The sequence below is a fragment of the Camelina sativa genome, chromosome 2, assembly GCF_030686135.1.
Source record: "Camelina sativa cultivar CO46 ecotype springtype chromosome 2, ASM3068613v1".
Lineage (NCBI taxonomy): Eukaryota > Viridiplantae > Streptophyta > Magnoliopsida > Brassicales > Brassicaceae > Camelina > Camelina sativa.
The window spans coordinates 9,707,349-9,720,414 of NC_141881.1; the positions used below are offsets into that span (position 1 = coordinate 9,707,349).

General features: G+C 41.8%; 2 non-coding genes and 1 pseudogene across 2 annotated transcripts; all 3 read right to left on the reverse strand.

Moving 5' to 3' along the window:
- Window positions 1–59: 59 nt before the first annotated feature.
- LOC147948373 (uncharacterized) lies at window positions 60–4,921 on the reverse strand (annotated as a pseudogene).
- A 2,265-nt stretch (window positions 4,922–7,186) lies between these two features.
- On the reverse strand, window positions 7,187–7,293 carry LOC147948374 (small nucleolar RNA R71). Its single transcript, XR_015586016.1, has one exon. It is a non-coding gene; the product is annotated as a small nucleolar RNA R71 (small nucleolar RNA).
- Window positions 7,294–10,907: 3,614 nt separating this feature from the next.
- On the reverse strand, window positions 10,908–11,014 carry LOC147948375 (small nucleolar RNA R71). The gene has a single exon (XR_015585953.1). It is a non-coding gene; the product is annotated as a small nucleolar RNA R71 (small nucleolar RNA).
- Between the last annotated feature and the right edge of the window lie 2,052 nt (window positions 11,015–13,066).

A 13,066-nucleotide genomic window follows, 5' to 3' on the forward strand; every position in this document is an offset into this window, starting at 1 on the left:
TAAAAAAACGTCAAACAAAAAGCACAAAAAACTAACAGACAAAAGACAAAGCACACATTTCACACATATATTCCTTCACAATCTGTTCGCTCATTTTCAGATTCATCCAAGTCAACACCAACGTCAATATCTGGTGGGAATGGCCTAATGTCTGCTATTCCATCTTCATATTCTTTCTGAGTGTATCTTCTTGAAGGACCTCTCATAGCCACATACCAACTCGATGACTCATTTTCCCTTGAGTAAAACACTTGCTTAGCTTGAGAGGTTAATATGTATGGATCCCTTGAGAAAGAGACCTGACTATGATTCAGGTTAACAAGTGTGAAACCATCTTCTACCTTAACTCCATTTCCCCTTACTGCCCATTGACAACGGAAGAGAGGAACGTAAAAGACATTATAGTCCAACAATATAATGTCAGTTACTCTCCCATAGTAAGATACCAAATCCATCACTTGTGAAGTGTCCTTTGCACTAGACCTACAGATTGCCGTAGCCTCATAAAAAACACCACTATTCTGACTTTTGTTATCAACTGAGACTGTGTGAAACCGCTGCCCATTCACGATATAACCTGTATACGACCGTGCGCAACTACGAGGACCATATGCCAACCATTTAAGTGTTTCCTCATGTCTGTTCGAATCAAGAGGTATCTGTAAAAAACAAAACAAAATTTGATTAGTGCTAACTATAGAAACAAAAAGGACAAATATGTTCTGATCAGTGCTAACTAGCCTGTTCTTTTAGTCAAGATGCAAAATTTTGAGTATGCAAGCTCCATAAACTTGATGCATCTCGTCTACATTTTCCATTCGATTTTTGTAGATGTTGCAGATGTTCACTTTGAAGATACCAGAAAAAAAACAAGAAGGGTCAATGACAGGCATAATAATTAATATATATAAATAGAAATTTGTGAAATTTGTGGCACTTACTCAACATAAGGATCAACGACAACCATATTTTGTATGACAGCCATATGGGCTATTTTCTTCTCCGTTTCAGTAAGAGTGATTGGAATGCCTGCAAATATTGGACGTCCTTCCAGAATCGTGTTGTTCTCAAAGTCAGTGTTTCTATCCAGCTTTTCTTGAACATTTGTAGTCTTTTTCAAAAATCTACTACAAAACCGGATGCATTCTTCTGAAAGGTAGCATTCACCAATACACCCCTCTGGTCTAGCGGTTTTTCTCACATAGTCTTTAAGAACTTTCATATACCTCTCAAATGGGTACATCCATCTAAAATGAACTGGACCACCTAGCCAAGCTTCACGTCCTAGATGTACCGTCAAACGCACCATGATATCAAAGAAAGTTGGAGGAAAATATCTTTCAAACATGCAAAGAGTTTCAACAATCTCAGCTTCCATTGCCAATATCTGATCCCTATCAATTAATCGCTGACACAACTTTTTGAAGAATGCGCATAAGCGTACAATTGCTACACTCGGACCTTTGGGTAACAAACCTCTAAGTGCAATTGGAAGAAGTTGTTGCATTATCACGTGATAATCGTGGGATTTCAGACCTGTGACCTTACAGTCTTGTAATGATACGCCTCTTGATATGTTTGAGCAGTATCCATCTGGGCCTTTGAAATCAAAAAGTTGCCTACAAAATATCTTTTTCTCTCCCTTGGACAAAGACCAAACTGCTGCAGGTAAGTATGTTTTTTTTCCTTGTGTTTTAGGATGCAAATCCTTCCTAATACCAAGGACCTCCAGATCTTTGCGAGAATTAAGACCATCCTTAGAGATCCCACAATGCAACAATGTCGATACTATACTCACAGCCACATTTCTCTCCACATGCATTACATCAAGGTTATGTCTTACGGGTAGCTCCTAACCAACATACAAACAATAAACACAAATAAGTCTCAAACAAAGCCTAATTGAAAATATCAATAAAATAGAACATGTCAAAAGACTTAACACACCTCCTAATAAGGTAGTCTGAAAAAGATTGACCGTTTCTTCCATCTTGATATCTCCTCCTCGTCTATCTCTTCCCCGTAATCTTCCTCAGATTCACTAGATAAATCCTCACTATCAGAACCCAATCCAGTTGATGCCATCCTTTTCCTCTTACATGCAGACTGTTTCAAATTGCCAAAGTTGTTTTTGAAAATTTTCAAATGTTGAGAAATTTCCTGCACACTTAATACTCTTTTCTTTCTCCCATGTTCAGCTTTTCCATCAAACCAAGACTTCTTCCACCGAAAACTATGTGTTGGTGGCAGACCGTTTCTATGGCACATGTAGACATGTTTTCTACTGAACTTCAACCACATACTGTCTGTATTTTTCCCACATAAAGGACATCCCATTTTACCCTTTACTTTGCAGCCTGAAAGATTCCCATATGCAGGAAAATCACTAATCGTCCATCACAACATTGCCTTAAGAGTAAAAGTTGATTTACTAACAGCATCATATGTTAGCTTCCCATCGTTCCACATATGTTGTAGATCCTCAATGAGTGGTTCTAAGTAGACATCTATATTATTACCCGGCTGTTGTGGACCAGGAATTAACAATGTACGCATGATGTTCTCCTTTTTCATGCATAAGTCAGGTGGCATATTGTAGTTTACTAACATAACAGGCCAGCAACTATACATGGTATTCTTCATGTTGAATGGATTAAGTCCATCAGTGAAAAGTCCAAGCCTCAGATTTCTTTCTTCAGATGCAAATGAAGGGTATTTAGAATTCATCTGATCCCATGTGACTGAATCCACAGGGTGGCGGAGTTTTCCATCGCTACTCTTATTATTAAAGTGCCACCTTAAATCCTTAGCCATATCGACAGACCTAAACATTCTCTTAAAGCGTGGGATTATGGGGAAGTACCATAATACTTTATGAGGGACACCTTTCTTTACTTCTCCAGTATGCATGTTAGTCTTCCATCTTGAAGCCTTGCATTTAGGACAGTTCTCAAGCGTCTGGTACTTTTTTATGAATAGGATGCAATCATTGACACATACATGAATCTTCTGGTAACCCATATCAAAGGATTTCAAAAATTTCTTCACCTCATATAGTGATGTGTGCAGCACATTGTCTTCTGGTAACATCTCTGGCAATGTCTCCAACAGATCATTGAAGCTCTTGTCAGACCAGCCATTATGTGTCTTTAGTCTGAACAGTGATACAATAGCTGACAGCTTGCTATGGTTGACACATGATGGATATAATGGTGTTTCAGCATCCGCAAGCTTTGCAAGGAACTCATCTTCTTTCAAATCCTCACCCTCTGCAATCTGACTCAACTCATCCGTATTAGCAAACTCCTCATCCAGATATTCAGCCGCTTGATATAATCCAAAAATCTCATCATTCCACTGACTTTGATTGCTTTCACCATCAACCACTGGATTCAATTCTCCATGATGATACCAATCAGACCGCATCTTATATGTTTCATCCATTGCTCTTGTTACCAGATGATCAACTACTATACTGCCAGCATGCCGATCATTATTACGACAATCAATGCAAGGACATACAATCAAATCAACGTCTCCCATATCCGCAGACACAGCTCGAACAAAATTTGTAGCCCCTCTCTCATACGCAGTGATGTGATCGCAGGACGCAACCTCGGCCAAGAAGACCAAGACACGCCGGACGCGACCGAGATGCCTGACCAAGACGTATCGGACGCGACCAGGGCAACCTCTTCAGATGCGGCCAAGGCTCCAACGATCCTTCCCGGAGCCACCACACGTTCCAAGAGCTCAGCAAAGGCGGCCAAACAGCGGCTCAACCTATTTGTCCGAACCTACGTCCAACACCAGCCACCCCACAAAGACTCCGAAGGCTCAGTCCCCTTAGTCTTCACTCTTACCCAAGAGTGAAGACGGTCAAGTCGTTAAGCAAGGAAGTGTACTCTTTTTCCTCACTCCGGGTTTGTCCCAATGGGTTTACCGGAGAAGGTTTTAACGAGGCATGGAGCTAAACGCAAAACGCCTAAAGGCGGTTATCTCTTTCCCTCTTAGTTTTTGGTTTAAATTTGAAACCTTGAGAATATTCTCCTTTGATCCTTTAGCTTTTGAACGTTGAGAGCTTAGCGTTGAAAGTCAATAGAGGCAACGTGTTCCATTTACAAGGGAAACACGTCTAAGGACGATTGTGCGGACCATTAAGAGTCCGCGTGTCCCTAAGTCCTCACTTGACCTAATGTATTTAAACTCTCTCTTAGCTTTGTTCCTCCTTAGACTTGTATGAAAATAAAAATTTTTTTTCTCAAGAGAGATTCTTGAAACTTCTCTCACTCTTCTCTTTCTTCAATCCGGGATTGAACCTTGAGAAAACCCAACAAGCCTCGAACCGGGTTCGACTTGTTAGAGACCGTATCAAGAGGAGAGCCAAACCTCTTGTGTCGTCTCTCGATCCATCCGCATTTCTCCTCACTTCGCTTCCATCTGTCCTCTTCTTAACCTCGAGTCCTCTTTCATCAGTTCTCGAGTTCCTCACGAACCACCTCAAATCCTCCCCACCATCGTTTCCCTCGTAGACGTCCATCCGCTCGTTCCGCATCCGTACCGTCTGATTGAACCGTTTGTGGCTTCTCGACGTATCTCCCAAACGGCTCCTTTGAATTCCTTCAAACTCCGTTTCCCTCGTTTGATTCTCTCCTAGATCCGAAGCCCAGAACCTCGGCCGAGGAAAGTTTCACTGATTGAAAGTTGACCGAGAGCTCAAGCCGCTTCCGTACCGCGACCGTTCGTGACCGTGTCTTCGGGTCACATCACGCAGGATCAGCTCTTCATTTTTTTGCAGAGTTAACGAAAAAAAACCAAGTAAAGACTCCAAACACCTACTAACATCTAAGTTACATGACTAAAATTCTTACCTGCAAAGATGCACCCAATCCTTGTCCACCATTATAAGTTCTAACCTTAATTTAAACCTTTAGAACCAATTAACAAACTACTCAAACACATATAATTACTCAAACACATATAATATATAACTCAATCATAACAAATTCTATAATTTTGTATATTTTAAACAAAGCAATTTGAAAACACACCAAAAAAAAAAGACAACAAACTCAATTGGTTTACAGAATCAAAGAGAAGATGGTACTAACCTGTTGTATGATAAGAGAAAGATAAGCTTCAAACTCCCATTGTTTTACTCGACGACACTCGCAAAATAATATAATATTACAGAATTAGTAAAGTTATAACAGATCTGCAGATTCAGAGAACATATGAAGCTAAAACAGATTCGATAACATATCCAACAAACTCGATTTTAAGAAAACTTTGCAAGAATAGACATGCAGTAAGAGGAGATTCTCGACCAAATCATATAATAACATAGACGCATGTGGCAAACCAAATCGGATTTTCAGAACAGATCCAACAAAGACACAAAAAATCTGTTATTTGTGAAAAAACGATTTTCAGACGCAACAAGAATAGATTCGGTGATAAAATCAGATTAAAGGAACAAATTAACAGAGTAAGATAGACATTTGCCTTCTATTGGAGCTCAACGCTGACAGATATTGGTGGAATTAGGGCTGCCAATAGTTTCGGTGATGTCGCGGCTGATTAGCTTCTAGGACGGAGGCAACGGAGGGGACAGAGGTGACGGCGGAACAAATTTTAGTGTTTGAGAGAAACAATGCGGCAATTAGACAAAGAGGGAAATGAGAGTGAAGGCAAAAAGTTTATCTCATAGGGTTTATCGAGGAAGAGAGAAATGAGAGAGAGTGAAGGCAAAAAGTCTTATTTTTTCCTAAGTATTTGGCGGAATTAGAGATTTTAGTTTCCCGCTTATTGAAATCCTATTATAGCGTTACTGAATAGCTATTATATGATAACAAAAATTGTAACTACCTTCAATAGCAGTTGAGCAAACCGTGCTATAACAATGTGCTATCAATGTTGACTTTTTTTTATAGTGGATCTAGGGGTGTTTTACCACCGAGAGGTGTAGATGAAATGCTTGAATCAACCAATGCTAGAAGTTTACTCACTTAGCCTAAGAGATTAGATGAGTAAGGGGTTTACTGATAATAATGAATCGGTTCTTATTGCCTGCTTGGTCATGTTTCTCCAACGAGAGTTGGGTAGGGGAGTGACCAAAGTTGATTGTTTCTATCACGAGAGTGTTTTAACAATATTTTAGAGATTCATTGTCTAGGGAATATTTGTTTGAGGCATGTAAGACATCTGTATTGGTCAGGAACACTTAGGAGTCGATCCTTGTACTCGAATGCTTAGGTCATGTGGTTCCTTGTTTATATTCTTTATTTCATTATTTTAGGATTGTTAGACAAAACTCACTATTGCTTGGCTTGACTTGCATTGTTTTGATTGCATCCTACCTGCTAGCATAAACAACCATTTGGATTGATAACCCTTTGTACTACAACTGCATAGGGAATTGATACCCTAGGTGAAAATCCTGTTATCAATTTGGCGCTGTTGCCATTTGGTTGCATTTTATTTTGCTACGTTTAGGATTTCAGCACTTGCTAGATCAAGTTCTTTTATCTATATTGGTTCGGCATCTGACTTGTTTGCTTTCGTTTTTGTTTTTTTTTGAATCTCAGGTACAACTCGAGCACCCACCCGACCCGTCACTCGATTATCTGGATCGGGTTGACCCTCGTGTACTCACTCGGTCACCTACCTGTGCATGCATACACGATCCAAGGGTAACCAAAACTTGAGTCCTTTCATTGACAACATCGACAGACCAAGGTTACTCAGACAACAACAAGTTCAACAACCGCAACCAGCAACAATTGAAGATACAATGAACGGTCCACCAGCTCCTCAAGCAAGGACCAACATAGGAGCAGGGGATGCTCCATCTACTCACACTCAAAGGAATGGCATTGTGCCACCTGCTGTGCATAACAATAATTTTGAGATCAAGAGTAGTCTCATCCAGATGATACAAAGCAACAAATTTCATGGATTGCGAATGGAGGACCCATTGGATCATCTGGATGAATTTGATAGGCTCTGTAGCCTCACCAAGATAAATGGAGTTAGTGAGGATGAATTCAAACTCCGACTTTTCCCATTCTCTTTGGAAGACAAAGCGCACATCTGGGAGAAATCACTCCCCAAGGAGTCCATCACCACTTGGAAAGCGTGCAAAAAGGCATTTCTGGCCAAATTCTTCTCCAACTCAAGAACCGCAAGGCTGCAAAATGACATTTCCAGCTTTGTTCAGAAGAACAATGAGACATTCAGTGAAGCTTGGGAATGTTTCAAGGGATACACTACCAGATGTCCTCATCATGGCTTCAACAATGCTTCATTGCTAAGCACACTTTACAGAGGAGTGGTCCCCAAGATACGTATATTGCTGGACACCGCAACCAATGGTAACTTCCTCAACAAGGATGTTGATGAAGGTTGGGACCTAGTGGAGAACTTGGCTCAATCTGATGGGCATTACAATGAGGAGTACGATCGCACTATGCGATCTACTGGAGAGGAAGATGCCAAAAACAAGAGGGACATGAAAGCCCTCAATGACAAGCTCGATAAGCTACTCAGCCAGCAGCAGCATGTTCATGCACTATCAGAGGAAGAGCAGATTTTGCAACAAGATGGGGAGAATATTCAGCTAGAGGATGTGAACTACATCAACAACCAAGGCGGTTACAACAAAGGGTACAACAACTACAAGCCAAATCCGAATCTGTCATACCGTAACCCGAATGTTGCCAACCCTCAAGACCAGATCTACCCATTAGCAGTTCAAGGGAACCAGGTCCAGCAGAAGCCTTTTGTTCAATACAATCAAGGCTATGCTCCTAAGTAGCAGTACTCTGGAAATTACCACCAACCCATTGCACCACCTGAATTCCAACAACAACAAGGCCCACAGAACCAATCACAAGAAGCTGACTTACGTGGCCTCCTTCAGTAGATGATTCAAAATAAGGCATCAACTGCTATGGACACCACAAAACGGTTTGCAGAAATGAGCAACAAGATCGATTCTGGATACAATGATTTAAACGCCAAGTACGATTCGCTGAATACTAAGCTGAGGTACCTCGAGGGCCACCACAACAACCAACCAGCTCCAAAGATCAACCAGCTTCCAGGTAAAGCTGTTCAGAACCCAAAGGACTATGCCACTGCCCAAGCCATTTTCCTTGATGATGATTATGAAAATTACCTCACTGAGGACAGTGATGTACAAGATGGGGAGGATATGGATCACTATGGGATAAATGAGGCCAAGTACTACATATCCGAGTATGAACCCGAGCCTTTACGAGAGGAGACTGATCGAGTTGATGATCGAGCACTGGTTCGAGAATCACAAACCAAAGAACCATCCGAGGCAGAACCCGATGACTCACCCGATGATGGTGATCGGATGATACATTGAGTAGATGTTGAGATGAGAGATCAACCTCAACTGCCTGTAGCAGCAGAAGGGGAACTAGAGGAAAGGTTCAATGCTGTTCTTGACATCCAACTGGAGGCGCTTGCAGAGCGTATGACAAAGCGTAAAGCTCAACCTCCTAAGTTTTTGCCACCACATGAACTTTAAGAGGACATCACCATGGAGGCAGCTCGGTTGGAGAATAAAGTTAAGGAAGCTGTCAAGGAGATTGGGTATGAGATTCTCAGGAGAGGAGTGTGCTTAGATCGTGAGCTGCAAATCGAGGAGAAATTGGATGATCTTGGCTCTTTCACTTTGCCATGCTCGATAGGACTTCGGATTTTCAGGAATTGCTTGTGCGACCTAGGAGCTTTAGTCAGCATCATGCCACTGTCAGTGGCCAACAAGATGGGTTTCACCAGTTTTAAACCGAGTAATCTAGATTTGGTTCTAGCTTATAGAACAATCAGACTTCCGATTGGGATCTTGGAAAATTTGACTCTCAGGATTGGAAGGGTGGAAGTCCCTTACTGATTTCATGATCCTTGATATGGATAAGGAACCAGAAGATCCACTGATCCTAGGGAGACCGTTCTTGGCAACAGTAGGTGCAGTGACTGAGGTGAAGCAAGGGAAGATCAGATTTGAGCATGGGGAGCATTTCAAGATGGAGTTTGATGTCAAGAAGGGAATCAAGAGGCCAACCATTGATGGTCAAGCCTTTTCCACTAAGACAAAGCAGAGAAAAGTCAGAAAACCCCTCCTCTCCTTCCTCGCAAAGAAGCACGCTGCAGACCCTCAAACCAGAGAGCGAGAGCTTCTGTGAGAGAACTGAGCGACTCAAACACTTTTCCCTTTTGTTTTAGATTTTATTTCATAACTTTTTATCATTTCTTTAGATTTCTATCCTGTATTCTTTCTACTATACTATATCGTCTATTATAATGCAATTTTCGTTCTTATTTGTTGTTATGTTTCTTGCTATGTCCGAGTAGTATAGTAAAGTTTCTAGGGATGGGATAGATGATTTTGTGTTCTTGATCGGTTAGGATGTCTTAGTTGATTGTATTTGTTTAATAGAATTCCTTCTAGATTGGTGTTCTTAATGCTGTCAACAAACCGAGAGGGTGAGATTAGATCTAAGGTGTTTTACCACCGAGAGGTGTAGATGAGATGCTTGAATCAACCAATGCTAGAGGTTTACTCACTTAGCCTAAGAGATTAGATGAGTAAGGGGTTTACTGACAATAATGAATCGGATCTTAATGCCAGTTTGGTCATGTTTCTCCAACGAGAGTTGGGTAGGGAAGTGATTCAAGGTTGATTGTTTCTATCACGAGAGTGTTTTAATAAGACTTTAGAGATTCATTGTCTAGAAAATATTTGCTTAAGGCATGTAAGACATCTGTACTGGTCTGGAATGCTTAGGATTCGATTACCCCATCCTTAGAAGCTTTCATATTTTAATTGCTTGCATTTCCATTCATTACTCGATCTCTTACCCGATCAGGTACACGATAACCTGCATCGAGTAACCCCTACAGTTGTTCATATTTCATTTGCTTACTCGATCACCCCACCCGATCCTGTACTCGAATGCTTGCATCGAGTGCTTATGTCGTGTGGTTTCTTGTTTAAATTATTTTCTTTTATTATTCTAGGACGGTTAGATCAAAATCCCTAATTGCTTGGCTTGACGTGCATTGTTTTGATTGCATCCTTCCTGCTATCATAAACAACCATTTGGATTGATAACCCTTTGTACTACAACTGCATAGGGAATTGATACCCTGGTGAAAACTTGTTTATCAATTTGGCGCCGTTGCCATTTGGTTGTGTTTATTTTGCTACGTTTAGATTTCAGCACTTGCTAGATCAAGTTATTTTGTTTATATTGGTTCGGAATCTGACTTGTTTGCATTTGTTCTTATTTGTTTTGAATCTCAGGTACAACCCGAGCACCCACCCGACCCGTCACTCGATCACCTAGATCGAGTTGACCCTCGTGTACACACTCGGACACCTACATGTGCATGCAAATACGATCCAGAGGTAGCCAGAACCTGAGTCCTTTCATCGACAACATCGACAGACAAAGGATACAGAGGAGACAATGAACAATCAGAACGGTCCACTAGCTCCTTAAGCAAGGACCAACATAGGAGTAGGAGATGCTCCATCTACTCACACTCAAAGGAATGGCATTGTGCCACCTGCTGTCCAGTACAACAATTTTGAGATCAAGAGTAGTCTCATCCAGATGATACAGAGTAACAAGTTTCATGGACTGCCAATGGAGGACCCGTTGGATCATCTGGATGAATTTGATAGGCTCTGTAGCCTCACAAAAATAAATGGAGTTAGTGAGGATGGATTCAAACTCCGGCTTTTCCCATTCTCTTTGGGAGACAAAGCACATATCTGGGAGAAATCACTCCCCAAGGAGTCCATCACCACTTGGGAAGCGTGCAAGAAGGCATTCCAGGCCAAATTCTTTTCCAACTCCAGAACAGCAAGGCTGAGAAATGACATCTCCGGCTTTGTTCAGAAGAACAATTAAACGTTCAGTGAAGCTTGGGAACGTTTCAAGGGATACACTACCTCATGTCCACATCATGGCTTCAGCAATGCTTCATTTCTGAGTACACTTTACAGAGGAGTGGTCCCCAAGATACGGATGTTACTGGACACCGCAATTAATGGTAACTTCCTCAACAAGGATGTTGATGAAGGTTGGGACCTAGTGAAGAACTTGGCTTAATCTGATGGGAATTACAATGAGGAGTATGGTCGCACTGTGCGATCTACAGGAGATGAAGATGCCAAGTACAAGAGGGACATGAAAGCCCTCAATGACAAGCTTGATAAACTACTCAGCCAACAGCAGCATGTTCATGCCATATAAGAGGAAGAGCAGTTTTTACAACAAGATGGGGAGTTGTGCAAATAGAGGATGCCAACTACATCAACAACCAGGGAGGTTACAACAAAGGGTACAACAACTACAAGCCAAACCCAAATCTGTCTTACCGAAACCCGAATGTTGCCAATCATCAGGACCAAACCTACCCATCTGCAGTTCAAGGGAACCAGGTCCAACAAAAGCCTTTGTTCAGTACAATCAAGGCTATGCCCCTAAGCAGCATTACTCTGGAAACTACAACCCACCACCTGGATTCCAACAACAACAAGGCCAGCAGAACCAAACACATGAAGCTGAGTTACGCGGCCTACTTCAGCAAATGATTCAGAATCAGTCTTCAGCAGCTATGGACACTGCAAAATGTTTTACGGAGATGAGCAACAAGATTGACTCAGGGTACAATGATTTGAACACCAAGTATGAATCGCTCAACACTAAGCTGAGATACCTAGAGGGTCGCCACAACAACCAACCAGCTCCGAAGATAAACCAGCTCCCAGGTAAAGTTGTTCAGAACCCTAAGGATTATGCCACTGCCCAAACTATCTTCCTTGATGATGACTATGAGGATTACCTCACTGAGGACAGTGATGCTCAAGATGGGGAGGATACGGATCACTATGGGTTAAACGAGGCCAAGTATTACATATCCGAGCATGAACCCGAGCCTTCTCCCGAGGAGACTGATCGAGTTGATGAACGAGCACTGGTTCGAGAATCACAAATCAAAGAACCACCCGAGGCTAAACCCGATGACCTACCCGATGATGGTAATCAGATGATACATCGAGTAGATGTTGAGATGAGAGATCAACCTCAACTACCTGTAACAAAGGAAGGGGAGCTAGAGGAAAGGTTCAATGCTGCACTTGACATCCAACTGGAGGCGCTTGCAGAGCATATGGCCAAGCGTAAGGATCCACCACCTAAGCTTTTGCCACCACATGAACTTCAAGAGGAATCTACCATGGAGGCAGCTCGGCTGGAGAATGAGGTTAAGGAGGCTGTCAAGGAGATTGGGTTTGAGATTCTCAGGAGTGGAGTGTATTTAGATCCTGAGCTGCGAATCGAGGAAAAATTGGAGGATCCTGGCTCTTTTACTTTGCCATGCAGACTCCGGATTTTCAAGAATTGCTTGTGCGACCTTGGAGCTTCAGTTAGCATTATGCCGCTGTTAGTTGCCAACAAGATGTGATTAACTAATTTTAAACCGATTAATCTGTATCTGGTTCTAGCTGATAGAACAGTCAGACATCCTATTGGGATCCTAGAAAACTTGCCACTCAGGATTGGAAGAGTGGAAGTCCCTACTGATTTTATGATCCTTGATATGGATAAGGAACTAGACGATCCACTGATCCTAGGAAGACCATTCTTGGCGACAGTAGGTGCTGTGATTGAGGTGAAGCAAGGCAAAATCAGAATAGAGCATGGTGAGCACTTCAAGATGGAGTTTGATGTGAAGAAGGGGATTAAGAAGCCAACTATTGATGGTCAAGCTTTTTCCACTAAGGCAAAGCAGAGGAAAGTCAAACATCTTGAAGAAGTCAACACCACATTTGCTGTGGAACCTGGACAAGACTTGGGAAATGCATTGAGTCAGCCTGCTGCAGTGGAGAAGATTCCAAAACTTCTCCCCCAAAGATTCCATGCTTAAAGAGCATGAAGAGTCAAGCTTAGTGACTTAAAACAAGCTCACTTGGGAGAAAGTCCCAAAGGTATCTTTTATTCTATTTTAATATTGATTTATT